This window comes from Ascaphus truei, chromosome 10, assembly GCF_040206685.1.
Source record: "Ascaphus truei isolate aAscTru1 chromosome 10, aAscTru1.hap1, whole genome shotgun sequence".
Classification (NCBI taxonomy): Eukaryota; Metazoa; Chordata; class Amphibia; order Anura; family Ascaphidae; genus Ascaphus; species Ascaphus truei.
In genome coordinates this window covers 55,985,495-56,011,631 of record NC_134492.1, presented here as the reverse complement: position 1 = coordinate 56,011,631, position 26,137 = coordinate 55,985,495, and the positions used below count along the sequence as shown (strand labels likewise).

The following is a 26,137-nucleotide window of genomic DNA, read 5'->3' as shown; positions in this document are numbered from 1 at the left end:
AGACACTGCGTTGGCCGGGAATCGAACCCGGGTCAACTGCTTGGAAGGCAGCTATGCTCACCACTATACCACCAACGCCACATTTTTTGCTGTGTCTAGTTATGTTTATGCATTTTTCTGAATACACATTGTCTTTGGCTCATTGCATTCTGGCTTCCAAACCTCTCATTCCAACTGTCCTCCCCAAAAGCAGCAACATATCTCCACACTTTGATTTTTGAAGGGTGCTATTCATTTCTAATTTTACTTGACCTCTCTGCTGTTTTTTTTACCACTTTCACAAGCCTCTACTGATGCAAATGTTATACTTTATTAGAATCTCTAACAAAGTCCTCTCATGGTTCTCTTCTCATCTTTCTAACTGCTCCTTCAGTGTTTCTATTGTTAGCTCTTCCACTTCTTTGGTATGCCTTATGACTTTGTCCTAGAACCACTCATTTTCTCTCTATATACATGATCACATGATCTCTTTATATTTCTTTGTACTTCTGTTATTGTAAGGGTTCTTTGCAACTCTTGCACTCTGAGGTGACACTTCATTAAGGAGTGATAACCACTGGTAATTGTTGATGCTCTCACAAGTGAATAGCTATTAACACTCAATAGTAACTATTTAAATGTGTACAATAAACCACTAATGCTTCCATTCACAGCAAACAAAGAGTGAATTTATTTAGCAGATGAAAGCAAGATTTTGACAATTCCTACAATTTAGTACAATCAAATGTGATTTTTGTTTAGTTCAACTGTTCTTTTTTTAAGTACATCACAGTTCCATATTCATTGAGGAGTTTCAAACATGTGTAACAGTTTATGAACACTTTTCTATTTATGTTATTTTAAATTCATAATTGAAATAGATTCTAAATCTAGTTAGAAGTCTGCTATTTGACACTCCTGCCTTTAGTATCAAATAGCTAGTTATGGCATTGTAATGTATTTACCAATCGCAATTCATATATGTTATATGAAGCTATATTAAAGATTATTACTTACAAAGATCATTTCTAAACGTTTAATTGTACATATTTTGCATTCCTTGTTCTTTGCATTGGCTTAACCCAATGGTTTAAAGAAAATAAAGTATTTGCTACAGTATAAACAACTAATACGCTTCAGTTAAAACATTAGAAAGGAAAAGAGAATGTGTCTAGATAACAGTTACCTGTTGCGGGTTTTGACAAATGTCAAGAAAACTATGATATGCAAAAATACATATGAAGACATTAGATCATACAAATAAAGCTAAGCAAGCACTCTGTCATTTGAAATAATTCCTCTCTGATGTGTGTGAAAAACAGTGGTGGCTGCTTCCTTTTCTCATTTTAGATTTGGGCTCCTCCTAATACAATTAAGAACCAGAATTGATCATGGAAAACATTGAATGATTTGTATACATTGACCTTTAATATATATACACGAGAATATAAAAAAAAATCTGCAATAACAATAATGTGGAAAAAAATATTAAAAATGTAAATAGCACATTATTTAATTTTAAAATTAAGACATTGCGTTGGCCGGGAATCGAACCCGGGTCAACTGCTTGGAAGGCAGCTATGCTCACCACTATACCACCAACGCCACATTTTTTGCTGTGTCTAGTTATGTTTATGCATTTTTCTGAATACACATTGTCTTTGGCTCATTGCATTCTGGCTTCCAAACCTCTCATTCCAACTGTCCTCCCCAAAAGCAGCAACATATCTCCACACTTTTATTTTTGAAGGGTGCTATTCATTTCTAATTTTACTTGACCTCTCTGCTGTTTTTTTTACCACTTTCACAAGCCTCTACTGATGCAAATGTTATACTTTATTAGAATCTCTAACAAAGTCCTCTCATGGTTCTCTTCTCATCTTTCTAACTGCTCCTTCAGTGTTTCTATTGTTAGCTCTTCCACTTCTTTGGTATGCCTTATGACTTTGTCCTAGAACCACTCATTTTCTCTCTATATACATGATCACATGATCTCTTTATATTTCTTTGTACTTCTGTTATTGTAAGGGTTCTTTGCAACTCTTGCACTCTGAGGTGACACTTCATTAAGGAGTGATAACCACTGGTAATTGTTGATGCTCTCACAAGTGAATAGCTATTAACACTCAATAGTAACTATTTAAATGTGTACAATAAACCACTAATGCTTCCATTCACAGCAAACAAAGAGTGAATTTATTTAGCAGATGAAAGCAAGATTTTGACAATTCCTACAATTTAGTACAATCAAATGTGATTTTTGTTTAGTTCAACTGTTCTTTTTTTAAGTACATCACAGTTCCATATTCATTGAGGAGTTTCAAACATGTGTAACAGTTTATGAACACTTTTCTATTTATGTTATTTAAAATTCATAATTGAAATAGATTCTAAATCTAGTTAGAAGTCTGCTATTTGACACTCCTGCCTTTAGTATCAAATAGCTAGTTATGGCATTGTAATGTATTTACCAATCGCAATTCATATATGTTATATGAAGCTATATTAAAGATTATTACTTACAAAGATCATTTCTAAACGTTTAATTGTACATATTTTGCATTCCTTGTTCTTTGCATTGGCTTAACCCAATGGTTTAAAGAAAATAAAGTATTTGCTACAGTATAAACAACTAATACGCTTCAGTTAAAACATTAGAAAGGAAAAGAGAATGTGTCTAGATAACAGTTACCTGTTGCGGGTTTTGACAAATGTCAAGAAAACTATGATATGCAAAAATACATATGAAGACATTAGATCATACAAATAAAGCTAAGCAAGCACTCTGTCATTTGAAATAATTCCTCTCTGATGTGTGTGAAAAACAGTGGTGGCTGCTTCCTTTTCTCATTTTAGATTTGGGCTCCTCCTAATACAATTAAGAACCAGAATTGATCATGGAAAACATTGAATGATTTGTATACATTGACCTTTAATATATATACACGAGAATATAAAAAAAAAATCTGCAATAACAATAATGTGGAAAAAAATATTAAAAATGTAAATAGCACATTATTTAATTTTAAAATTAAGACACTGCGTTGGCCGGGAATCGAACCCGGGTCAACTGCTTGGAAGGCAGCTATGCTCACCACTATACCACCAACGCCACATTTTTTGCTGTGTCTAGTTATGTTTATGCATTTTTCTGAATACACATTGTCTTTTGCTCATTGCATTCTGGCTTCCAAACCTCTCATTCCAACTGTCCTCCCCAAAAGCAGCAACATATCTCCACACTTTGATTTTTGAAGGGTGCTATTCATTTCTAATTTTACTTGACCTCTCTGCTGTTTTTTTTACCACTTTCACAAGCCTCTACTGATGCAAATGTTATACTTTATTAGAATCTCTAACAAAGTCCTCTCATGGTTCTCTTCTCATCTTTCTAACTGCTCCTTCAGTGTTTCTATTGTTAGCTCTTCCACTTCTTTGGTATGCCTTATGACTTTGTCCTAGAACCACTCATTTTCTCTCTATATACATGATCACATGATCTCTTTATATTTCTTTGTACTTCTGTTATTGTAAGGGTTCTTTGCAACTCTTGCACTCTGAGGTGACACTTCATTAAGGAGTGATAACCACTGGTAATTGTTGATGCTCTCACAAGTGAATAGCTATTAACACTCAATAGTAACTATTTAAATGTGTACAATAAACCACTAATGCTTCCATTCACAGCAAACAAAGAGTGAATTTATTTAGCAGATGAAAGCAAGATTTTGACAATTCCTACAATTTAGTACAATCAAATGTGATTTTTGTTTAGTTCAACTGTTCTTTTTTTAAGTACATCACAGTTCCATATTCATTGAGGAGTTTCAAACATGTGTAACAGTTTATGAACACTTTTCTATTTATGTTATTTAAAATTCATAATTGAAATAGATTCTAAATCTAGTTAGAAGTCTGCTATTTGACACTCCTGCCTTTAGTATCAAATAGCTAGTTATGGCATTGTAATGTATTTACCAATCGCAATTCATATATGTTATATGAAGCTATATTAAAGATTATTACTTACAAAGATCATTTCTAAACGTTTAATTGTACATATTTTGCATTCCTTGTTCTTTGCATTGGCTTAACCCAATGGTTTAAAGAAAATAAAGTATTTGCTACAGTATAAACAACTAATACGCTTCAGTTAAAACATTAGAAAGGAAAAGAGAATGTGTCTAGATAACAGTTACCTGTTGCGGGTTTTGACAAATGTCAAGAAAACTATGATATGCAAAAATACATATGAAGACATTAGATCATACAAATAAAGCTAAGCAAGCACTCTGTCATTTGAAATAATTCCTCTCTGATGTGTGTGAAAAACAGTGGTGGCTGCTTCCTTTTCTCATTTTAGATTTGGGCTCCTCCTAATACAATTAAGAACCAGAATTGATCATGGAAAACATTGAATGATTTGTATACATTGACCTTTAATATATATACACGAGAATATAAAAAAAAAATCTGCAATAACAATAATGTGGAAAAAAATATTAAAAATGTAAATAGCACATTATTTAATTTTAAAATTAAGACACTGCGTTGGCCGGGAATCGAACCCGGGTCAACTGCTTGGAAGGCAGCTATGCTCACCACTATACCACCAACGCCACATTTTTTGCTGTGTCTAGTTATGTTTATGCATTTTTCTGAATACACATTGTCTTTGGCTCATTGCATTCTGGCTTCCAAACCTCTCATTCCAACTGTCCTCCCCAAAAGCAGCAACATATCTCCACACTTTGATTTTTGAAGGGTGCTATTCATTTCTAATTTTACTTGACCTCTCTGCTGTTTTTTTTACCACTTTCACAAGCCTCTACTGATGCAAATGTTATACTTTATTAGAATCTCTAACAAAGTCCTCTCATGGTTCTCTTCTCATCTTTCTAACTGCTCCTTCAGTGTTTCTATTGTTAGCTCTTCCACTTCTTTGGTATGCCTTATGACTTTGTCCTAGAACCACTCATTTTCTCTCTATATACATGATCACATGATCTCTTTATATTTCTTTGTACTTCTGTTATTGTAAGGGTTCTTTGCAACTCTTGCACTCTGAGGTGACACTTCATTAAGGAGTGATAACCACTGGTAATTGTTGATGCTCTCACAAGTGAATAGCTATTAACACTCAATAGTAACTATTTAAATGTGTACAATAAACCACTAATGCTTCCATTCACAGCAAACAAAGAGTGAATTTATTTAGCAGATGAAAGCAAGATTTTGACAATTCCTACAATTTAGTACAATCAAATGTGATTTTTGTTTAGTTCAACTGTTCTTTTTTTAAGTACATCACAGTTCCATATTCATTGAGGAGTTTCAAACATGTGTAACAGTTTATGAACACTTTTCTATTTATGTTATTTAAAATTCATAATTGAAATAGATTCTAAATCTAGTTAGAAGTCTGCTATTTGACACTCCTGCCTTTAGTATCAAATAGCTAGTTATGGCATTGTAATGTATTTACCAATCGCAATTCATATATGTTATATGAAGCTATATTAAAGATTATTACTTACAAAGATCATTTCTAAACGTTTAATTGTACATATTTTGCATTCCTTGTTCTTTGCATTGGCTTAACCCAATGGTTTAAAGAAAATAAAGTATTTGCTACAGTATAAACAACTAATACGCTTCAGTTAAAACATTAGAAAGGAAAAGAGAATGTGTCTAGATAACAGTTACCTGTTGCGGGTTTTGACAAATGTCAAGAAAACTATGATATGCAAAAATACATATGAAGACATTAGATCATACAAATAAAGCTAAGCAAGCACTCTGTCATTTGAAATAATTCCTCTCTGATGTGTGTGAAAAACAGTGGTGGCTGCTTCCTTTTCTCATTTTAGATTTGGGCTCCTCCTAATACAATTAAGAACCAGAATTGATCATGGAAAACATTGAATGATTTGTATACATTGACCTTTAATATATATACACGAGAATATAAAAAAAAATCTGCAATAACAATAATGTGGAAAAAAATATTAAAAATGTAAATAGCATATTATTTAATTTTAAAATTAAGACACTGCGTTGGCCGGGAATCGAACCCGGGTCAACTGCTTGGAAGGCAGCTATGCTCACCACTATACCACCAACGCCACATTTTTTGCTGTGTCTAGTTATGTTTATGCATTTTTCTGAATACACATTGTCTTTGGCTCATTGCATTCTGGCTTCCAAACCTCTCATTCCAACTGTCCTCCCCAAAAGCAGCAACATATCTCCACACTTTGATTTTTGAAGGGTGCTATTCATTTCTAATTTTACTTGACCTCTCTGCTGTTTTTTTTACCACTTTCACAAGCCTCTACTGATGCAAATGTTATACTTTATTAGAATCTCTAACAAAGTCCTCTCATGGTTCTCTTCTCATCTTTCTAACTGCTCCTTCAGTGTTTCTATTGTTAGCTCTTCCACTTCTTTGGTATGCCTTATGACTTTGTCCTAGAACCACTCATTTTCTCTCTATATACATGATCACATGATCTCTTTATATTTCTTTGTACTTCTGTTATTGTAAGGGTTCTTTGCAACTCTTGCACTCTGAGGTGACACTTCATTAAGGAGTGATAACCACTGGTAATTGTTGATGCTCTCACAAGTGAATAGCTATTAACACTCAATAGTAACTATTTAAATGTGTACAATAAACCACTAATGCTTCCATTCACAGCAAACAAAGAGTGAATTTATTTAGCAGATGAAAGCAAGATTTTGACAATTCCTACAATTTAGTACAATCAAATGTGATTTTTGTTTAGTTCAACTGTTCTTTTTTTAAGTACATCACAGTTCCATATTCATTGAGGAGTTTCAAACATGTGTAACAGTTTATGAACACTTTTCTATTTATGTTATTTTAAATTCATAATTGAAATAGATTCTAAATCTAGTTAGAAGTCTGCTATTTGACACTCCTGCCTTTAGTATCAAATAGCTAGTTATGGCATTGTAATGTATTTACCAATCGCAATTCATATATGTTATATGAAGCTATATTAAAGATTATTACTTACAAAGATCATTTCTAAACGTTTAATTGTACATATTTTGCATTCCTTGTTCTTTGCATTGGCTTAAGCCAATGGTTTAAAGAAAATAAAGTATTTGCTACAGTATAAACAACTAATACGCTTCAGTTAAAACATTAGAAAGGAAAAGAGAATGTGTCTAGATAACAGTTACCTGTTGCGGGTTTTGACAAATGTCAAGAAAACTATGATATGCAAAAATACATATGAAGACATTAGATCATACAAATAAAGCTAAGCAAGCACTCTGTCATTTGAAATAATTCCTCTCTGATCTGTGTGAAAAACAATGGTGGCTGCTTCCTTTTCTCATTTTAGATTTGGGCTCCTCCTAATACAATTAAGAACCAGAATTGATCATGGAAAACATTGAATGATTTGTATACATTGACCTTTAGTATATATAAATGAGAATATAAAAAAAAAATCTGCAATAACATTAATGTGGAAAAAAATATTAAAAATGTAAATAGCACATTATTTAATTTTAAAATTAAGACACTGCGTTGGCCGGGAATCGAACCCGGGTCAACTGCTTGGAAGGCAGCTATGCTCACCACTATACCACCAACGCCACATTTTTTGCTGTGTCTAGTTATGTTTATGCATTTTTCTGAATACACATTGTCTTTGGCTCATTGCATTCTGGCTTCCAAACCTCTCATTCCAACTGTCCTCCCCAAAAGCAGCAACATATCTCCACACTTTGATTTTTGAAGGGTGCTATTCATTTCTAATTTTACTTGACCTCTCTGCTGTTTTTTTTACCACTTTCACCAGCCTCTACTGATGCAAATGTTATACTTTATTAGAATCTCTAACAAAGTCCTCTCATGGTTCTCTTCTCATCTTTCTAACTGCTCCTTCAGTGTTTCTATTGTTAGCTCTTCCAATTCTTTGGTATGCCTTATGACTTTGTCCTAGAACCACTCATTTTCTCTCTATATACATGATCACATGATCTCTTTATATTTCTTTGTACTTCTGTTATTGTAAGGGTTCTTTGCAACTCTTGCACTCTGAGGTGACACTTCATTAAGGAGTGATAACCACTGGTAATTGTTGATGCTCTCACAAGTGAATAGCTATTAACACTCAATAGTAACTATTTAAATGTGTACAATAAACCACTAATGCTTCCATTCACAGACAAACAAAGAGTGAATTTATTTAGCAGATGAAAGCAAGATTTTGACAATTCCTACAATTTAGTACAATCAAATGTGATTTTTGTTTAGTTCAACTGTTCTTTTTTTAAGTACATCACAGTTCCATATTCATTGAGGAGTTTCAAACATGTGTAACAGTTTATGAACACTTTTCTATTTATGTTATTTTAAATTCATAATTGAAATAGATTCTAAATCTAGTTAGAAGTCTGCTATTTGACACTCCTGCCTTTAGTATCAAATAGCTAGTTATGGCATTGTAATGTATTTACCAATCACAATTCATATATGTTATATGAAGCTATATTAAAGATTATTACTTACAAAGATCATTTCTAAACGTTTAATTGTACATATTTTGCATTCCTTGTTCTTTGCATTGGCTTAACCCAATGGTTTAAAGAAAATAAAGTATTTGCTACAGTATAAACAACTAATACGCTTCAGTTAAAACATTAGAAAGGAAAAGAGAATGTGTCTAGATAACAGTTACCTGTTGCGGGTTTTGACAAATGTCAAGAAAACTATGATATGCAAAAATACATATGAAGACATTAGATCATACAAATAAAGCTAAGCAAGCACTCTGTCATTTGAAATAATTCCTCTCTGATGTGTGTGAAAAACAGTGGTGGCTGCTTCCTTTTCTCATTTTAGATTTGGGCTCCTCCTAATACAATTAAGAACCAGAATTGATCATGGAAAACATTGAATGATTTGTATACATTGACCTTTAATATATATACACGAGAATATAAAAAAAAATCTGCAATAACAATAATGTGGAAAAAAATATTAAAAATGTAAATAGCACATTATTTAATTTTAAAATTAAGACATTGCGTTGGCCGGGAATCGAACCCGGGTCAACTGCTTGGAAGGCAGCTATGCTCACCACTATACCACCAACGCCACATTTTTTGCTGTGTCTAGTTATGTTTATGCATTTTTCTGAATACACATTGTCTTTGGCTCATTGCATTCTGGCTTCCAAACCTCTCATTCCAACTGTCCTCCCCAAAAGCAGCAACATATCTCCACACTTTGATTTTTGAAGGGTGCTATTCATTTCTAATTTTACTTGACCTCTCTGCTGTTTTTTTTACCACTTTCACCAGCCTCTACTGATGCAAATGTTATACTTTATTAGAATCTCTAACAAAGTCCTCTCATGGTTCTCTTCTCATCTTTCTAACTGCTCCTTCAGTGTTTCTATTGTTAGCTCTTCCAATTCTTTGGTATGCCTTATGACTTTGTCCTAGAACCACTCATTTTCTCTCTATATACATGATCACATGATCTCTTTATATTTCTTTGTACTTCTGTTATTGTAAGGGTTCTTTGCAACTCTTGCACTCTGAGGTGACACTTCATTAAGGAGTGATAACCACTGGTAATTGTTGATGCTCTCACAAGTGAATAGCTATTAACACTCAATAGTAACTATTTAAATGTGTACAATAAACCACTAATGCTTCCATTCACAGACAAACAAAGAGTGAATTTATTTAGCAGATGAAAGCAAGATTTTGACAATTCCTACAATTTAGTACAATCAAATGTGATTTTTGTTTAGTTCAACTGTTCTTTTTTTAAGTACATCACAGTTCCATATTCATTGAGGAGTTTCAAACATGTGTAACAGTTTATGAACACTTTTCTATTTATGTTATTTTAAATTCATAATTGAAATAGATTCTAAATCTAGTTAGAAGTCTGCTATTTGACACTCCTGCCTTTAGTATCAAATAGCTAGTTATGGCATTGTAATGTATTTACCAATCACAATTCATATATGTTATATGAAGCTATATTAAAGATTATTACTTACAAAGATCATTTCTAAACGTTTAATTGTACATATTTTGCATTCCTTGTTCTTTGCATTGGCTTAACCCAATGGTTTAAACAAAATAAAGTATTTGCTACAGTATAAACAACTAATACGCTTCAGTTAAAACATTAGAAAGGAAAAGAGAATGTGTCTAGATAACAGTTACCTGTTGCGGGTTTTGACAAATGTCAAGAAAACTATGATATGCAAAAATACATATGAAGACATTAGATCATACAAATAAAGCTAAGCAAGCACTCTGTCATTTGAAATAATTCCTCTCTGATCTGTGTGAAAAACAATGGTGGCTGCTTCCTTTTCTCATTTTAGATTTGGGCTCCTCCTAATACAATTAAGAACCAGAATTGATCATGGAAAACATTGAATGATTTGTATACATTGACCTTTAATATATATAAACGAGAATATAAAAAAAAAATCTGCAATAACATTAATGTGGAAAAAAATATTAAAAATGTAAATAGCACATTATTTAATTTTAAAATTAAGACACTGCGTTGGCCGGGAATCGAACCCGGGTCAACTGCTTGGAAGGCAGCTATGCTCACCACTATACCACCAACTCCACATTTTTTGCTGTGTCTAGTTATGTTTATGCATTTTTCTGAATACACATTGTCTTTGGCTCATTGCATTCTGGCTTCCAAACCTCTCATTCCAACTGTCCTCCCCAAAAGCAGCAACATATCTCCACACTTTGATTTTTGAAGGGTGCTATTCATTTCTAATTTTACTTGACCTCTCTGCTGTTTTTTTTACCACTTTCACCAGCCTCTACTGATGCAAATGTTATACTTTATTAGAATCTCTAACAAAGTCCTCTCATGGTTCTCTTCTCATCTTTCTAACTGCTCCTTCAGTGTTTCTATTGTTAGCTCTTCCACTTCTTTGGTATGCCTTATGACTTTGTCCTAGAACCACTCATTTTCTCTCTATATACATGTTCACATGATCTCTTTATATTTCTTTGTACTTCTGTTATTGTAAGGGTTCTTTGCAACTCTTGCACTCTGAGGTGACACTTCATTAAGGAGTGATAACCACTGGTAATTGTTGATGCTCTCACAAGTGAATAGCTATTAACACTCAATAGTAACTATTTAAATGTGTACAATAAACCACTAATGCTTCCATTCACAGCAAACAAAGAGTGAATTTATTTAGCAGATGAAAGCAAGATTTTGACAATTCCTACAATTTAGTACAATCAAATGTGATTTTTGTTTAGTTCAACTGTTCTTTTTTAAGTACATCACAGTTCCATATTCATTGAGGAGTTTCAAACATGTGTAACAGTTTATGAACACTTTTCTATTTATGTTATTTTAAATTCATAATTGAAATAGATTCTAAATCTAGTTAGAAGTCTGCTATTTGACACTCCTGCCTTTAGTATCAAATAGCTAGTTATGGCATTGTAATGTATTTACCAATCGCAATTCATATATGTTATATGAAGCTATATTAAAGATTATTACTTACAAAGATCATTTCTAAACATTTAATTGTACATATTTTGCATTCCTTGTTCTTTGCATTGGCTTAACCCAATGGTTTAAAGAAAATAAAGTATTTGCTACAGTATAAACAACTAATACGCTTCAGTTAAAACATTAGAAAGGAAAAGAGAATGTGTCTAGATAACAGTTACCTGTTGCGGGTTTTGACAAATGTCAAGAAAACTATGATATGCAAAAATACATATGAAGACATTAGATCATACAAATAAAGCTAAGCAAGCACTCTGTCATTTGAAATAATTCCTCTCTGATGTGTGTGAAAAACAGTGGTGGCTGCTTCCTTTTCTCATTTTAGATTTGGGCTCCTCCTAATACAATTAAGAACCAGAATTGATCATGGAAAACATTGAATGATTTGTATACATTGACCTTTAATATATATACACGAGAATATAAAAAAAAATCTGCAATAACAATAATGTGGAAAAAAATATTAAAAATGTAAATAGCACATTATTTAATTTTAAAATTAAGACATTGCGTTGGCTGGGAATCGAACCCGGGTCAACTGCTTGGAAGGCAGCTATGCTCACCACTATACCACCAACGCCACATTTTTTGCTGTGTCTAGTTATGTTTATGCATTTTTCTGAATACACATTGTCTTTGGCTCATTGCATTCTGGCTTCCAAACCTCTCATTCCAACTGTCCTCCCCAAAAGCAGCAACATATCTCCACACTTTTATTTTTGAAGGGTGCTATTCATTTCTAATTTTACTTGACCTCTCTGCTGTTTTTTTTACCACTTTCACAAGCCTCTACTGATGCAAATGTTATACTTTATTAGAATCTCTAACAAAGTCCTCTCATGGTTCTCTTCTCATCTTTCTAACTGCTCCTTCAGTGTTTCTATTGTTAGCTCTTCCACTTCTTTGGTATGCCTTATGACTTTGTCCTAGAACCACTCATTTTCTCTCTATATACATGATCACATGATCTCTTTATATTTCTTTGTACTTCTGTTATTGTAAGGGTTCTTTGCAACTCTTGCACTCTGAGGTGACACTTCATTAAGGAGTGATAACCACTGGTAATTGTTGATGCTCTCACAAGTGAATAGCTATTAACACTCAATAGTAACTATTTAAATGTGTACAATAAACCACTAATGCTTCCATTCACAGCAAACAAAGAGTGAATTTATTTAGCAGATGAAAGCAAGATTTTGACAATTCCTACAATTTAGTACAATCAAATGTGATTTTTGTTTAGTTCAACTGTTCTTTTTTTAAGTACATCACAGTTCCATATTCATTGAGGAGTTTCAAACATGTGTAACAGTTTATGAACACTTTTCTATTTATGTTATTTAAAATTCATAATTGAAATAGATTCTAAATCTAGTTAGAAGTCTGCTATTTGACACTCCTGCCTTTAGTATCAAATAGCTAGTTATGGCATTGTAATGTATTTACCAATCGCAATTCATATATGTTATATGAAGCTATATTAAAGATTATTACTTACAAAGATCATTTCTAAACGTTTAATTGTACATATTTTGCATTCCTTGTTCTTTGCATTGGCTTAACCCAATGGTTTAAACAAAATAAAGTATTTGCTACAGTATAAACAACTAATACGCTTCAGTTAAAACATTAGAAAGGAAAAGAGAATGTGTCTAGATAACAGTTACCTGTTGCGGGTTTTGACAAATGTCAAGAAAACTATGATATGCAAAAATACATATGAAGACATTAGATCATACAAATAAAGCTAAGCAAGCACTCTGTCATTTGAAATAATTCCTCTCTGATGTGTGTGAAAAACAGTGGTGGCTGCTTCCTTTTCTCATTTTAGATTTGGGCTCCTCCTAATACAATTAAGAACCAGAATTGATCATGGAAAACATTGAATGATTTGTATACATTGACCTTTAATATATATACACGAGAATATAAAAAAAAATCTGCAATAACAATAATGTGGAAAAAAATATTAAAAATGTAAATAGCACATTATTTAATTTTAAAATTAAGACATTGCGTTGGCCGGGAATCGAACCCGGGTCAACTGCTTGGAAGGCAGCTATGCTCACCACTATACCACCAACGCCACATTTTTTGCTGTGTCTAGTTATGTTTATGCATTTTTCTGAATACACATTGTCTTTGGCTCATTGCATTCTGGCTTCCAAACCTCTCATTCCAACTGTCCTCCCCAAAAGCAGCAACATATCTCCACACTTTTATTTTTGAAGGGTGCTATTCATTTCTAATTTTACTTGACCTCTCTGCTGTTTTTTTTACCACTTTCACCAGCCTCTACTGATACAAATGTTATACTCTATTAGAATCGCTAACAAAGTCCTCTCATGGTTCTCTTCTCATCTTTCTAACTGCTCCTTCAGTGTTTCTATTGTTAGCTCTTCCAATTCTTTGGTATGCCTTATGACTTTGTCCTAGAACCACTCATTTTCTCTCTATATAAATGATCACATGATCTCTTTATATTTCTTTGTACTTCTGTTATTGTAAGGGTTCTTTGCAACTCTTGCACTCTGAGGTGACACTTCATTAAGGAGTGATAACCACTGGTAATTGTTGATGCTCTCACAAGTGAATAGCTATTAACACTCAATAGTAACTATTTAAATGTGTACAATAAACCACTAATGCTTCCATTCACAGACAAACAAAGAGTGAATTTATTTAGCAGATGAAAGCAAGATTTTGACAATTCCTACAATTTAGTACAATCAAATGTGATTTTTGTTTAGTTCAACTGTTCTTTTTTTAAGTACATCACAGTTCCATATTCATTGAGGAGTTTCAAACATGTGTAACAGTTTATGAACACTTTTCTATTTATGTTATTTTAAATTCATAATTGAAATAGATTCTAAATCTAGTTAGAAGTCTGCTATTTGACACTCCTGCCTTTAGTATCAAATAGCTAGTTATGGCATTGTAATGTATTTACCAATCACAATTCATATATGTTATATGAAGCTATATTAAAGATTATTACTTACAAAGATCATTTCTAAACGTTTAATTGTACATATTTTGCATTCCTTGTTCTTTGCATTGGCTTAACCCAATGGTTTAAACAAAATAAAGTATTTGCTACAGTATAAACAACTAATACGCTTCAGTTAAAACATTAGAAAGGAAAAGAGAATGTGTCTAGATAACAGTTACCTGTTGCGGGTTTTGACAAATGTCAAGAAAACTATGATATGCAAAAATACATATGAAGACATTAGATCATACAAATAAAGCTAAGCAAGCACTCTGTCATTTGAAATAATTCCTCTCTGATGTGTGTGAAAAACAGTGGTGGCTGCTTCCTTTTCTCATTTTAGATTTGGGCTCCTCCTAATACAATTAAGAACCAGAATTGATCATGGAAAACATTGAATGATTTGTATACATTGACCTTTAATATATATACACGAGAATATAAAAAAAAATCTGCAATAACAATAATGTGGAAAAAAATATTAAAAATGTAAATAGCACATTATTTAATTTTAAAATTAAGACATTGCGTTGGCCGGGAATCGAACCCGGGTCAACTGCTTGGAAGGCAGCTATGCTCACCACTATACCACCAACGCCACATTTTTTGCTGTGTCTAGTTATGTTTATGCATTTTTCTGAATACACATTGTCTTTGGCTCATTGCATTCTGGCTTCCAAACCTCTCATTCCAACTGTCCTCCCCAAAAGCAGCAACATATCTCCACACTTTGATTTTTGAAGGGTGCTATTCATTTCTAATTTTACTTGACCTCTCTGCTGTTTTTTTTACCACTTTCACCAGCCTCTACTGATGCAAATGTTATACTTTATTAGAATCTCTAACAAAGTCCTCTCATGGTTCTCTTCTCATCTTTCTAACTGCTCCTTCAGTGTTTCTATTGTTAGCTCTTCCACTTCTTTGGTATGCCTTATGACTTTGTCCTAGAACCACTCATTTTCTCTCTATATACATGTTCACATGATCTCTTTATATTTCTTTGTACTTCTGTTATTGTAAGGGTTCTTTGCAACTCTTGCACTCTGAGGTGACACTTCATTAAGGAGTGATAACCACTGGTAATTGTTGATGCTCTCACAAGTGAATAGCTATTAACACTCAATAGTAACTATTTAAATGTGTACAATAAACCACTAATGCTTCCATTCACAGCAAACAAAGAGTGAATTTATTTAGCAGATGAAAGCAAGATTTTGACAATTCCTACAATTTAGTACAATCAAATGTGATTTTTGTTTAGTTCAACTGTTCTTTTTTAAGTACATCACAGTTCCATATTCATTGAGGAGTTTCAAACATGTGTAACAGTTTATGAACACTTTTCTATTTATGTTATTTTAAATTCATAATTGAAATAGATTCTACATCTAGTTAGAAGTCTGCTATTTGACACTCCTGCCTTTAGTATCAAATAGCTAGTTATGGCATTGTAATGTATTTACCAATCGCAATTCATATATGTTATATGAAGCTATATTAAAGATTATTACTTACAAAGATCATTTCTAAACATTTAATTGTACATATTTTGCATTCCTTGTTCTTTGCATTGGCTTAACCCAATGGTTTAAAGAAAATAAAGTATTTGCTACAGTATAAACAACTAATACGCTTCAGTTAAAACATTAGAAAGGAAAAGAGAATGTGTCTAGATAACAGTTACCTGTTGCGGGTTTTGACAAATGTCAAGAAAACTATGATATGCAAAAATACATATGAAGACATTAGATCATACAAATAAAGCTAAGCAAGCACTCTGTCATTTGAAATAATTCCTCTCTGATGTGTGTGAAAAACAGTGGTGGCTGCTTCCTTTTCTCATTTTAGATTTGGGCTCCTCCTAATACAATTAAGAACCAGAATTGATCATGGAAAACATTGAATGATTTGTATACATTGACCTTTAATATATATACACGAGAATATAAAAAAAAATCTGCAATAACAATAATGTGGAAAAAAATATTAAAAATGTAAATAGCACATTATTTAATTTTAAAATTAAGACATTGCGTTGGCTGGGAATCGAACCCGGGTCAACTGCTTGGAAGGCAGCTATGCTCACCACTATACCACCAACGCCACATTTTTTGCTGTGTCTAGTTATGTTTATGCATTTTTCTGAATACACATTGTCTTTGGCTCATTGCATTCTGGCTTCCAAACCTCTCATTCCAACTGTCCTCCCCAAAAGCAGCAACATATCTCCACACTTTTATTTTTGAAGGGTGCTATTCATTTCTAATTTTACTTGACCTCTCTGCTGTTTTTTTTACCACTTTCACAAGCCTCTACTGATGCAAATGTTATACTTTATTAGAATCTCTAACAAAGTCCTCTCATGGTTCTCTTCTCATCTTTCTAACTGCTCCTTCAGTGTTTCTATTGTTAGCTCTTCCACTTCTTTGGTATGCCTTATGACTTTGTCCTAGAACCACTCATTTTCTCTCTATATACATGATCACATGATCTCTTTATATTTCTTTGTACTTCTGTTATTGTAAGGGTTCTTTGCAACTCTTGCACTCTGAGGTGACACTTCATTAAGGAGTGATAACCACTGGTAATTGTTGATGCTCTCACAAGTGAATAGCTATTAACACTCAATAGTAACTATTTAAATGTGTACAATAAACCACTAATGCTTCCATTCACAGCAAACAAAGAGTGAATTTATTTAGCAGATGAAAGCAAGATTTTGACAATTCCTACAATTTAGTACAATCAAATGTGATTTTTGTTTAGTTCAACTGTTCTTTTTTTAAGTACATCACAGTTCCATATTCATTGAGGAGTTTCAAACATGTGTAACAGTTTATGAACACTTTTCTATTTATGTTATTTAAAATTCATAATTGAAATAGATTCTAAATCTAGTTAGAAGTCTGCTATTTGACACTCCTGCCTTTAGTATCAAATAGCTAGTTATGGCATTGTAATGTATTTACCAATCGCAATTCATATATGTTATATGAAGCTATATTAAAGATTATTACTTACAAAGATCATTTCTAAACGTTTAATTGTACATATTTTGCATTCCTTGTTCTTTGCATTGGCTTAACCCAATGGTTTAAACAAAATAAAGTATTTGCTACAGTATAAACAACTAATACGCTTCAGTTAAAACATTAGAAAGGAAAAGAGAATGTGTCTAGATAACAGTTACCTGTTGCGGGTTTTGACAAATGTCAAGAAAACTATGATATGCAAAAATACATATGAAGACATTAGATCATACAAATAAAGCTAAGCAAGCACTCTGTCATTTGAAATAATTCCTCTCTGATGTGTGTGAAAAACAGTGGTGGCTGCTTCCTTTTCTCATTTTAGATTTGGGCTCCTCCTAATACAATTAAGAACCAGAATTGATCATGGAAAACATTGAATGATTTGTATACATTGACCTTTAATATATATACACGAGAATATAAAAAAAAATCTGCAATAACAATAATGTGGAAAAAAATATTAAAAATGTAAATAGCACATTATTTAATTTTAAAATTAAGACATTGCGTTGGCCGGGAATCGAACCCGGGTCAACTGCTTGGAAGGCAGCTATGCTCACCACTATACCACCAACGCCACATTTTTTGCTGTGTCTAGTTATGTTTATGCATTTTTCTGAATACACATTGTCTTTGGCTCATTGCATTCTGGCTTCCAAACCTCTCATTCCAACTGTCCTCCCCAAAAGCAGCAACATATCTCCACACTTTTATTTTTGAAGGGTGCTATTCATTTCTAATTTTACTTGACCTCTCTGCTGTTTTTTTTACCACCTTCACCAGCCTCTACTGATACAAATGTTATACTCTATTAGAATCGCTAACAAAGTCCTCTCATGGTTCTCTTCTCATCTTTCTAACTGCTCCTTCAGTGTTTCTATTGTTAGCTCTTCCAATTCTTTGGTATGCCTTATGACTTTGTCCTAGAACCACTCATTTTCTCTCTATATACATGATCACATGATCTCTTTATATTTCTTTGTACTTCTGTTATTGTAAGGGTTCTTTGCAACTCTTGCACTCTGAGGTGACACTTCATTAAGGAGTGATAACCACTGGTAATTGTTGATGCTCTCACAAGTGAATAGCTATTAACACTCAATAGTAACTATTTAAATGTGTACAATAAACCACTAATGCTTCCATTCACAGACAAACAAAGAGTGAATTTATTTAGCAGATGAAAGCAAGATTTTGACAATTCCTACAATTTAGTACAATCAAATGTGATTTTTGTTTAGTTCAACTGTTCTTTTTTTAAGTACATCACAGTTCCATATTCATTGAGGAGTTTCAAACATGTGTAACAGTTTATGAACACTTTTCTATTTATGTTATTTTAAATTCATAATTGAAATAGATTCTAAATCTAGTTAGAAGTCTGCTATTTGACACTCCTGCCTTTAGTATCAAATAGCTAGTTATGGCATTGTAATGTATTTACCAATCACAATTCATATATGTTATATGAAGCTATATTAAAGATTATTACTTACAAATATCATTTCTAAACGTTTAATTGTACATATTTTGCATTCCTTGTTCTTTGCATTGGCTTAACCCAATGGTTTAAACAAAATAAAGTATTTGCTACAGTATAAACAACTAATACGCTTCAGTTAAAACATTAGAAAGGAAAAGAGAATGTGTCTAGATAACAGTTACCTGTTGCGGGTTTTGACAAATGTCAAGAAAACTATGATATGCAAAAATACATATGAAGACATTAGATCATACAAATAAAGCTAAGCAAGCACTCTGTCATTTGAAATAATTCCTCTCTGATGTGTGTGAAAAACAGTGGTGGCTGCTTCCTTTTCTCATTTTAGATTTGGGCTCCTCCTAATACAATTAAGAACCAGAATTGATCATGGAAAACATTGAATGATTTGTATACATTGACCTTTAATATATATACACGAGAATATAAAAAAAAATCTGCAATAACAATAATGTGGAAAAAAATATTAAAAATGTAAATAGCACATTATTTAATTTTAAAATTAAGACATTGCGTTGGCCGGGAATCGAACCCGGGTCAACTGCTTGGAAGGCAGCTATGCTCACCACTATACCACCAACGCCACATTTTTTGCTGTGTCTAGTTATGTTTATGCATTTTTCTGAATACACATTGTCTTTGGCTCATTGCATTCTGGCTTCCAAACCTCTCATTCCAACTGTCCTCCCCAAAAGCAGCAACATATCTCCACACTTTGATTTTTGAAGGGTGCTATTCATTTCTAATTTTACTTGACCTCTCTGCTGTTTTTTTTACCACTTTCACCAGCCTCTACTGATGCAAATGTTATACTTTATTAGAATCTCTAACAAAGTCCTCTCATGGTTCTCTTCTCATCTTTCTAACTGCTCCTTCAGTGTTTCTATTGTTAGCTCTTCCACTTCTTTGGTATGCCTTATGACTTTGTCCTAGAACCACTCATTTTCTCTCTATATACATGATCACATGATCTCTTTATATTTCTTTGTACTTCTGTTATTGTAAGGGTTCTTTGCAACTCTTGCACTCTGAGGTGACACTTCATTAAGGAGTGATAACCACTGGTAATTGTTGATGCTCTCACAAGTGAATAGCTATTAACACTCAATAGTAACTATTTAAATGTGTACAATAAACCACTAATGCTTCCATTCACAGACAAACAAAGAGTGAATTTATTTAGCAGATGAAAGCAAGATTTTGACAATTCCTACAATTTAGTACAATCAAATGTGATTTTTGTTTAGTTCAACTGTTCTTTTTTTAAGTACATCACAGTTCCATATTCATTGAGGAGTTTCAAACATGTGTAACAGTTTATGAACACTTTTCTATTTATGTTATTTTAAATTCATAATTGAAATAGATTCTAAATCTAGTTAGAAGTCTGCTATTTGACACTCCTGCCTTTAGTATCAAATAGCTAGTTATGGCATTGTAATGTATTTACCAATCACAATTCATATATGTTATATGAAGCTATATTAAAGATTATTACTTACAAAGATAATTTCTAAACGTTTAATTGTACATATTTTGCATTCCTTGTTCTTTGCATTGGCTTAACCCAATGGTTTAAACAAAATAAAGTATTTGCTACAGTATAAACAACTAATACGCTTCAGTTAAAACATTAGAAAGGAAAAGAGAATGTGTCTAGATAACAGTTACCTGTTGCGGGTTTTGACAAATGTCAAGAAAACTATGATATGCAAAAATACATATGAAGACATTAGATCATACAAATAAAGCTAAGCAAGCACTCTGTCATTTGAAATAATTCCTCTCTGATCTGTGTGAAAAACAATGGTGGCTGCTTCCTTTTCTCATTTTAGATTTGTGCTCCTCCTAATACAATTAAGAACCAGAATTGATCATGGAAAACATTGAATGATTTGTATACATTGACCTTTAATATATATAAATGAGAATATAAAAAAAAAATCTGCAATAACATTAATGTGGAAAAAAATATTAAAAATGTAAATAGCACATTATTTAATTTTAAAATTAAGACACTGCGTTGGCCGGGAATCGAACCCGGGTCAATTGCTTGGAAGGCAGCTATGCTCACCACTATACCACCAACGCCACATTTTTTGCTGTGTCTAGTTATGTTTATGCATTTTTCTGAATACACATTGTCTTTGGCTCATTGCATTCTGGCTTCCAAACCTCTCATTCCAACTGTCCTCCCCAAAAGCAGCAACATATCTCCACACTTTGATTTTTGAAGGGTGCTATTCATTTCTAATTTTACTTGACCTCTCTGCTGTTTTTTTTACCACTTTCACAAGCCTCTACTGATGCAAATGTTATACTTTATTAGAATCTCTAACAAAGTCCTCTCATGGTTCTCTTCTCATCTTTCTAACTGCTCCTTCAGTGTTTCTATTGTTAGCTCTTCCACTTCTTTGGTATGCCTTATGACTTTGTCCTAGAACCACTCATTTTCTCTCTATATACATGATCACATGATCTCTTTATATTTCTTTGTACTTCTGTTATTGTAAGGGTTCTTTGCAACTCTTGCACTCTGAGGTGACACTTCATTAAGGAGTGATAACCACTGGTAATTGTTGATGCTCTCACAAGTGAATAGCTATTAACACTCAATAGTAACTATTTAAATGTGTACAATAAACCACTAATGCTTCCATTCACAGCAAACAAAGAGTGAATTTATTTAGCAGATGAAAGCAAGATTTTGACAATTCCTACAATTTAGTACAATCAAATGTGATTTTTGTTTAGTTCAACTGTTCTTTTTTTAAGTACATCACAGTTCCATATTCATTGAGGAGTTTCAAACATGTGTAACAGTTTATGAACACTTTTCTATTTATGTTATTTTAAATTCATAATTGAAATAGATTCTAAATCTAGTTAGAAGTCTGCTATTTGACACTCCTGCCTTTAGTATCAAATAGCTAGTTATGGCATTGTAATGTATTTACCAATCGCAATTCATATATGTTATATGAAGCTATATTAAAGATTATTACTTACAAAGATCATTTCTAAACGTTTAATTGTACATATTTTGCATTCCTTGTTCTTTGCATTGGCTTAACCCAATGGTTTAAAGAAAATAAAGTATTTGCTACAGTATAAACAACTAATACGCTTCAGTTAAAACATTAGAAAGGAAAAGAGAATGTGTCTAGATAACAGTTACCTGTTGCGGGTTTTGACAAATGTCAAGAAAACTATGATATGCAAAAATACATATGAAGACATTAGATCATACAAATAAAGCTAAGCAAGCACTCTGTCATTTGAAATAATTCCTCTCTGATGTGTGTGAAAAACAGTGGTGGCTGCTTCCTTTTCTCATTTTAGATTTGGGCTCCTCCTAATACAATTAAGAACCAGAATTGATCATGGAAAACATTGAATGATTTGTATACATTGACCTTTAATATATATACACGAGAATATAAAAAAAAATCTGCAATAACAATAATGTGGAAAAAAATATTAAAAATGTAAATAGCACATTATTTAATTTTAAAATTAAGACATTGCGTTGGCCGGGAATCGAACCCGGGTCAACTGCTTGGAAGGCAGCTATGCTCACCACTATACCACCAACGCCACATTTTTTGCTGTGTCTAGTTATGTTTATGCATTTTTCTGAATACACATTGTCTTTGGCTCATTGCATTCTGGCTTCCAAACCTCTCATTCCAACTGTCCTCCCCAAAAGCAGCAACATATCTCCACACTTTGATTTTTGAAGGGTGCTATTCATTTCTAATTTTACTTGACCTCTCTGCTGTTTTTTTTACCACCTTCACCAGCCTCTACTGATACAAATGTTATACTCTATTAGAATCGCTAACAAAGTCCTCTCATGGTTCTCTTCTCATCTTTCTAACTGCTCCTTCAGTGTTTCTATTGTTAGCTCTTCCACTTCTTTGGTATGCCTTATGACTTTGTCCTAGAACCACTCATTTTCTCTCTATATACATGATCACATGATCTCTTTATATTTCTTTGTACTTCTGTTATTGTAAGGGTTCTTTGCAACTCTTGCACTCTGAGGTGACACTTCATTAAGGAGTGATAGCCACTGGTAATTGTTGATGCTCTCACAAGTGAATAGCTATTAACACTCAATAGTAACTATTTAAATGTGTACAATAAACCACTAATGCTTCCATTCACAGACAAACAAAGAGTGAATTTATTTAGCAGATGAAAGCAAGATTTTGACAATTCCTACAATTTAGTACAATCAAATGTGATTTTTGTTTAGTTCAACTGTTCTTTTTTTAAGTACATCACAGTTCCATATTCATTGAGGAGTTTCAAACATGTGTAACAGTTTATGAACACTTTTCTATTTATGTTATTTTAAATTCATAATTGAAATAGATTCTAAATCTAGTTAGAAGTCTGCTATTTGACACTCCTGCCTTTAGTATCAAATAGCTAGTTATGGCATTGTAATGTATTTACCAATCGCAATTCATATATGTTATATGAAGCTATATTAAAGATTATTACTTACAAAGATCATTTCTAAACGTTTAATTGTACATATTTTGCATTCCTTGTTCTTTGCATTGGCTTAACCCAATGGTTTAAAGAAAATAAAGTATTTGCTACAGTATAAACAACTAATACGCTTCAGTTAAAACATTAGAAAGGAAAAGAGAATGTGTCTAGATAACAGTTACCTGTTGCGGGTTTTGACAAATGTCAAGAAAACTATGATATGCAAAAATACATATGAAGACATTAGATCATACAAATAAATCTAAGCAAGCACTCTGTCATTTGAAATAATTCCTCTCTGATGTGTGTGAAAAACAGTGGTGGCTGCTTCCTTTTCTCATTTTAGATTTGGGCTCCTCCTAATACAATTAAGAACCAGAATTGATCATGGAAAACATTGAATGATTTGTATACATTGACCTTTAATATATATACACGAGAATATAAAAAAAAATCTGCAATAACAATAATGTGGAAAAAATATTAAAAATGTAAATAGCACATTATTTAATTTTAAAATTAAGACATTGCGTTGGCCGGGAATCGAACCCGGGTCAACTGCTTGGAAGGCAGCTATGCTCACCACTATACCACCAACGCCACATTTTTTGCTGTGTCTAGTTATGTTTATGCATTTTTCTGAATACACATTGTCTTTGGCTCATTGCATTCTGGCTTCCAAACCTCTCATTCCAACTGTCCTCCCCAAAAGCAGCAACATATCTCCACACTTTGATTTTTGAAGGGTGCTATTCATTTCTAATTTTACTTGACCTCTCTGCTGTTTTTTTTACCACTTTCACCAGCCTCTACTGATGCAAATGTTATACTTTATTAGAATCTCTAACAAAGTCCTCTCATGGTTCTCTTCTCATCTTTCTAACTGCTCCTTCAGTGTTTCTATTGTTAGCTCTTCCAATTCTTTGGTATGCCTTATGACTTTGTCCTAGAACCACTCATTTTCTCTCTATATACATGATCACATGATCTCTTTATATTTCTTTGTACTTCTGTTATTGTAAGGGTTCTTTGCAACTCTTGCACTCTGAGGTGACACTTCATTAAGGAGTGATAACCACTGGTAATTGTTGATGCTCTCACAAGTGAATAGCTATTAACACTCAATAGTAACTATTTAAATGTGTACAATAAACCACTAATGCTTCCATTCACAGACAAACAAAGAGTGAATTTATTTAGCAGATGAAAGCAAGATTTTGACAATTCCTACAATTTAGTACAATCAAATGTGATTTTTGTTTAGTTCAACTGTTCTTTTTTTAAGTACATCACAGTTCCATATTCATTGAGGAGTTTCAAACATGTGTAACAGTTTATGAACACTTTTCTATTTATGTTATTTTAAATTCATAATTGAAATAGATTCTAAATCTAGTTAGAAGTCTGCTATTTGACACTCCTGCCTTTAGTATCAAATAGCTAGTTATGGCATTGTAATGTATTTACCAATCGCAATTCATATATGTTATATGAAGCTATATTAAAGATTATTACTTACAAAGATCATTTCTAAACGTTTAATTGTACATATTTTGCATTCCTTGTTCTTTGCATTGGCTTAACCCAATGGTTTAAAGAAAATAAAGTATTTGCTACAGTATAAACAACTAATACGCTTCAGTTAAAACATTAGAAAGGAAAAGAGAATGTGTCTAGATAACAGTTACCTGTTGCGGGTTTTGACAAATGTCAAGAAAACTATGATATGCAAAAATACATATGAAGACATTAGATCATACAAATAAATCTAAGCAAGCACTCTGTCATTTGAAATAATTCCTCTCTGATGTGTGTGAAAAACAGTGGTGGCTGCTTCCTTTTCTCATTTTAGATTTGGGCTCCTCCTAATACAATTAAGAACCAGAATTGATCATGGAAAACATTGAATGATTTGTATACATTGACCTTTAATATATATACACGAGAATATAAAAAAAAATCTGCAATAACAATAATGTGGAAAAAAATATTAAAAATGTAAATAGCACATTATTTAATTTTAAAATTAAGACATTGCGTTGGCCGGGAATCGAACCCGGGTCAACTGCTTGGAAGGCAGCTATGCTCACCACTATACCACCAACGCCACATTTTTTGCTGTGTCTAGTTATGTTTATGCATTTTTCTGAATACACATTGTCTTTGGCTCATTGCATTCTGGCTTCCAAACCTCTCATTCCAACTGTCCTCCCCAAAAGCAGCAACATATCTCCACACTTTGATTTTTGAAGGGTGCTATTCATTTCTAATTTTACTTGACCTCTCTGCTGTTTTTTTTACCACCTTCACCAGCCTCTACTGATACAAATGTTATACTTTATTAGAATCTCTAACAAAGTCCTCTCATGGTTCTCTTCTCATCTTTCTAACTGCTCCTTCAGTGTTTCTATTGTTAGCTCTTCCACTTCTTTGGTATGCCTTATGACTTTGTCCTAGAACCACTCATTTTCTCTCTATATACATGATCACATGACCTCTTTATATTTCTTTGTACTTCTGTTATTGTAAGGGTTCTTTGCAACTCTTGCACTCTG

At 32.7% G+C, this 26,137-nt stretch overlaps 7 non-coding genes across 7 annotated transcripts; all 7 read right to left on the bottom strand.

The window, feature by feature from the left end:
• Positions 1 to 6: 6 nt before the first annotated feature.
• On the bottom strand, positions 7 to 78 carry TRNAG-UCC (transfer RNA glycine (anticodon UCC)). Its single transcript has one exon. It is a non-coding gene; the product is annotated as a tRNA-Gly (tRNA).
• Positions 79 to 1,512: 1,434 nt separating this feature from the next.
• TRNAG-UCC (transfer RNA glycine (anticodon UCC)) lies at positions 1,513 to 1,584 on the bottom strand. The gene has a single exon. It is a non-coding gene; the product is annotated as a tRNA-Gly (tRNA).
• A 1,435-nt stretch (positions 1,585 to 3,019) lies between these two features.
• TRNAG-UCC (transfer RNA glycine (anticodon UCC)) lies at positions 3,020 to 3,091 on the bottom strand. The gene has a single exon. It is a non-coding gene; the product is annotated as a tRNA-Gly (tRNA).
• A 1,435-nt stretch (positions 3,092 to 4,526) lies between these two features.
• Positions 4,527 to 4,598, bottom strand: TRNAG-UCC (transfer RNA glycine (anticodon UCC)). The gene has a single exon. It is a non-coding gene; the product is annotated as a tRNA-Gly (tRNA).
• Positions 4,599 to 6,032: 1,434 nt separating this feature from the next.
• TRNAG-UCC (transfer RNA glycine (anticodon UCC)) lies at positions 6,033 to 6,104 on the bottom strand. Its single transcript has one exon. It is a non-coding gene; the product is annotated as a tRNA-Gly (tRNA).
• A 1,435-nt stretch (positions 6,105 to 7,539) lies between these two features.
• Positions 7,540 to 7,611, bottom strand: TRNAG-UCC (transfer RNA glycine (anticodon UCC)). The gene has a single exon. It is a non-coding gene; the product is annotated as a tRNA-Gly (tRNA).
• Positions 7,612 to 9,046: 1,435 nt separating this feature from the next.
• Positions 9,047 to 9,118, bottom strand: TRNAG-UCC (transfer RNA glycine (anticodon UCC)). Its single transcript has one exon. It is a non-coding gene; the product is annotated as a tRNA-Gly (tRNA).
• Positions 9,119 to 26,137: the final 17,019 nt, after the last annotated feature.